Here is a 5,115-nt window from a genome sequence, read left to right on the forward strand (position 1 = left end):
AGCTTGCCATGGAAAGGAGTAAGAAGGATTGGATGAAGACAGTAGGAAAGTAGAGAGACGGAAGGGACAAAGCATCTCCATTCGCTTATCTGAAATTCTCACCAATGGAATACATAAGTATCTCTATCTTTATCTTTTTGTTTTATTCATATATCATCCATAACCATTTGAGTCTGCCTGACTAAGATTTACAAGGTGACCATAGCTTGCTTCATACCAACAATCTCCATGGGATCGACCCTTACTCGCGTAAGGTTTATTACTTGGACAACCCAGTGCACTTGCTGGTTAGTTGTGCGGAGTTGTGATAAAGAGTTGAGATTGCAATGAGCGTACCATGTTGATGGCGCCATTGATGATCACAATTTCGTGCACCAAGTTTTTGGCGCCGTTGCCGGGGATTGTTTCGTGTATGGACAACTGACGGTTCATCTTGTTGCTTAGATTAGGTAATTTTTTTTTTCAGAATTTCTTTAAAAATGAATTCTAGAGTTTCATGATGATCTGTTGAAATCTGGCTGGCTGAGAAGCCATGTCTAATCTTATTGGACCAAGGTTTCAACTTATCATCACAAGAGCTTGTTGATTTCTATCAAACTTGCTATTGGAGCAATGATCTGCTGAGGCTTGGCTGGCCATTGGCCATGTCTAGTGTTTTGGACCGAAGCTTTCTTTGAAAGCTTGGCTGGCTGTGAAGCCATGTCTAATTCCTGGACCGGAGTCTTAGACTAGCATTGCAATGATTCCTGGAATTCAAATTAAGAATTCTGAAACCTTTATTTTCTATTTTCATATAATTTTCGAAAAAACCAAAAAAATTTTACAAAATCATAAATACCAAAAATATTTTATGTTTCTTGTTTGAGTCTAGTGTCTTATTTTAAGTTTGGTGTATTGCATGCATTGTTTATTTGATCTTGGTTCTATTTTCAAGTCAATAGTACATGGAACTGAAGATTCAGAACATGCAGCAGAGGAATTACACAGAAAAAGCTGGGCGTTCAAAATGCCCAGTGAAGAAGGACAGACTGGCGTTTAAATGCCAGCCAGGGTGCCTGGCTGGGCGTTTAATGCCCAAAAGGGCAGTGCATTGGGCGTTAAACGCCAGAATGTGCACCATTCTGGGCGTTTAACGCCAGGATGGCACAAGAGGGAAGATTCTGTTTTTAATGCAAATTTTTTTCAGGTTTTCAAAGTTTTTCAAAATCAAATCTTTTTCAAATCATATCTTTTCAATCAAATCTTTTTCAAAATCAATTTCTTTCCTTTTTCAAAGATACTTGCTAACAATTAATGATTTGATTGAACATTTTAAGTATGTTGCCTTTTCTGCTGAGAGAGGTTTAATGTTTGAATCATATCTTTTCTTGTTAGGCAAGTCATTAATTTTTTTAAATCAAATCTTTTTAAATTGTTTTTCAAATCATATCTTCTCAATCACATCTTTTTAAAACCATAACTTTTAAATCACATCTTTTTCAAAAAAAGTTTTCAATCATATCTTCTTCAAAATCTTTTTCAAAATGTTTTTAAAATCTTTTTAATTAATTTTCAAAAAATCTCTTCCCCTCTTCTCACATCCTTCTATTTATGGAGTATCACTCCTCCTCAATGCACAATTCGAACTCTAGCTCACTAAGTTCGAATTCTTCTACCTCTTTCCTCTATTTTTTTTTTGTTCCTCTGACACCTCAAGGAATCTCTATATTGTGACATAGAGGATTCCACATTTTCTTGTTCTCTTCTCTTTCATATGAGCAGGAGCAAAGACAAAAGCATTCTTGTTGAAGCTGACCCTGAACCTGAAAGGACCTTGAAGCGAAAGCTAAGAGAAGCTAAGGCACAACTCTCTGTAGAGGACCTAACAGAAATCTTCAAAGAAGAAGAAACCATGGCAGCCGAAAACAACAACAATGTCAACAATGCAAGGAAGGTGCTTGGTGACTTTACTGCACCTACTCCCGACTTCTATGGGAGAAGCATCTCTATCCCTGCTATTGGAGCAAACAACTTTGAGCTTAAGCCTCAATTAGTTTCTCTAATGCAACAGAATTGCAAGTTCCATGGACTTCCATTGGAAGATCCTCATCAGTTCTTAGCTGAATTCTTGCAAATCTGTGACACTGTCAAGACTAATGGGGTTGACCCTGAGGTCTACAGACTAATGCTATTCCTTTTTGCTGTAAGAGACAGAGCTAGGACATGGTTGGACTCACAACCTAAAGAAAGCCTGAACTCTTGGGAAAAGCTAGTCAATGCCTTCTTGGCAAAGTTCTTTCCACCTCAAAAATTGAGTAAGCTTAGAGTGGAAGTCCAAACCTTCAGACAGAAGGAAGGAGAATCCCTCTATGAAGCTTGGGAAAGATACAAACAATTGATCAGAAAGTGTCCCTCTGATATGCTTTCTGAATGGAGCATCATAGGTATTTTCTATGATGGTCTCTTTGAACTATCCAAGATGTCTTTGGATAGCTCTGCTGGAGGATCTCTTCATTTGAAGAAGATGCCTACAGAAGCTCAAGAGCTAATTGAAATGGTTGCAAATAACCAATTCATGTACACTTCTGAAAGGAATCCTGTGAACAATGGGACAAATCAGAAGAAAGGAGTTCTTGAGATTGATACTCTGAATGCCATATTAGCTCAGAACAAGATATTGATTCAGCAAGTCAATTTGATTTCTCAAAGTCTGTCTGGAATGCAAAATGCACCTGGCAGTACTAAGGATGCTTCATCTGAAGAAGAAGCTAATGATCCTGAGAACCCTTCAATGGAAGAGGTGAATTACATGGGAGAACCCTATGGAAACACCTATAATTCTTCATGGAGAAATCATCCAAATTTCTCATGGAAGGATCAACAGAGACCTCAACAAGGTTTCAACAACAATAATGGTGGAAGAAACAGGTTTAGCAATGGCAAGCCTTTTCCATCATCTTCTCAGCAACAGACAGAGAATTTTGAGCAGAACCACTCTGACTTAGCAACCATGGTCTCTGATCTAATCAAAACCACTCAAAGTTTCATGACTGAAACAAGGTCCTCCATTAGGAACTTGGAGGCACAAGTGGGAAAGCTGAGCAAGAAAGTTACTGAACTCCCTCCTAGTACTCTTCCAAGCAATACAGAAGAAAATCCAAAAGGAGAGTGCAAGGCCATCAACATGGCCGAATTTGGAGAGGAGGAAGAGGCAGTGAACGCCACTGAGGAAGACCTCAATGGGCGTGCACTGACCTCTAATGAGTTCCCTAATGAGGAACCATGGGAATCTGAGGCTCAAAATGAGACCATAGAGATTCTACTGGACTTACTTCTGCCATTCATGAGCTCTGATGAGTATTCTTCCTCTGAAGAGGATGAGTATGTCACTGAAGAGCAAGTGGCTAAAAACCTTGGAGCAATCATGAAGCTAAATGACAAGTTGTTTAGTAATGAGACTTGGGAGGATGAACCCCCTTTGCTCACCAAAGAACTGGATGACTTGTCTAGGCGGAAATTACCTCAAAGGAGACAAGATCCTGGGAAGTTTTCAATACCTTGTACCATAGGCACCATGACCTTCAAGAAGGCTCTGTGTGACCTAGGGTCAAGTGTAAACCTCATGCCTCTCTCTGTAATGGAGAAGCTAGGGATCTTTGAGGTACAAGCTGCAAGAATCTCACTAGAGATGGCAGACAATTCAAGAAAACAAGCTTATGGACTTGTAGAGGATGTTTTGGTAAAGATTGAAGACCATTACATCCCTGCTGATTTCATAGTCCTAGAGACTGGAAAGTGCATGGATGAATCCATCATCCTTGGCAGACCCTTTCTAGCCACAGCAAAGGCTGTGATTGATGTTGGCAGAGGAGAATTGGTCATTCAAGTGAATGAAGGATCATTTGTGTTTAAGGCTCAAGGATATCCCTCTGTCACCATGGAGAGGAAGCATGAAAAGCTTCTCTCAAAACAGAGTCAAACAGAGCCCCCACAGTCAAACTCTAAGTTTGGTGTTGAGAGGCCACAACCAAACTCTATGTTTGGTGTTGAACCCCCACATTCAAACTCTAAGTTTGGTGGGGAGGTTCCAACATTGCTCTGAGCATTTGTGAGGCTCCATGAGAGCCCACTGTCAAGCTACTGACATTAAAGAAGCGCTTGTTGGGAGGCAACCCAATGTTATATTTTATCTATTTTCCTTTGTTATTTTATGTTTCTGTAGGTTAATGATCATGAGAAGTCACAAAATCAATTGAAAAAGCAAAAACAGAATGAAAAACAGGAAGAAAAACAGCACACCCTGGAGGAAGAACCTACTGGCGTTTAAACGCCAGTAAGGCTAGCAGATGGGCGTTTAACGCCCAGTCTGGCACCATTCTGGGCGTTTAACGCCAGAAAGGGGCACCAGACTGGCGTTAAACGCCAGATATGGGCAAGCACTTGGCGTTAAACGCCAGAAATGGGCACCAGCCCGGCGTTTAACGCCAGAATTGGCTCAAAACGCATTTTTGCATGCCATTTGGTGCAGGGATGACTTTTCCTTGACACCTCAGGATCTGTGGACCCCACAGGATCCCCACCAACCCCACCACCCTCTTTCTTCTTCACCCATTCACCAATTACCTCAATACCTCTTCCCCAAAAACCCTTCACCTATCAAATCACACTATTCTCTTCACCACTCATATCCATCCTTCATAAAACCCCATCTACCTCATCATTCAAATTCAAACCACTTTCCCTCCCAAACCCACCCATAATGGCCGAACCCTACCCCTCCCTTCACCCCTATATAAACCCATCCTCACTCCTTCATTTTCACACACCCTAAACACTACTTCTTCCCCCTTTGGCCGAACCACACAGCCTCCTCCATCTCCTCCATTTTCTTCTTCTTCTCCTCTATTCTTTCTTCTTTTGCTCGAGGATGAGCAAACCTTTTAAGTTTGGTATGGTAAAAGCGTTGCTTTTTGTTTTTCCATAACCATTTATGGCATCCAAGGCTGGAGAAACCTCTAGAAAGAGGAAAGGGAAGGCAAAAGCTTCCACCTCCGAGTCATGGGAGATGGAGAGATTCATCTCAAGGGTGCATCAAGACCACTTCTATGAAGTTGTGGCCTTGAAGAAGGTGATCCC

General features: G+C 41.0%; 1 non-coding gene across 1 annotated transcript; it reads right to left on the reverse strand.

The window, feature by feature from the left end:
* Positions 1-2,296: 2,296 nt before the first annotated feature.
* LOC130971928 (small nucleolar RNA R71) lies at positions 2,297-2,404 on the reverse strand. Its single transcript, XR_009083128.1, has one exon. It is a non-coding gene; the product is annotated as a small nucleolar RNA R71 (small nucleolar RNA).
* Positions 2,405-5,115: the final 2,711 nt, after the last annotated feature.

Source organism: Arachis stenosperma, chromosome 3 (genome assembly GCF_014773155.1).
Source record: "Arachis stenosperma cultivar V10309 chromosome 3, arast.V10309.gnm1.PFL2, whole genome shotgun sequence".
In the NCBI taxonomy this organism is placed as follows: domain Eukaryota; kingdom Viridiplantae; phylum Streptophyta; class Magnoliopsida; order Fabales; family Fabaceae; genus Arachis; species Arachis stenosperma.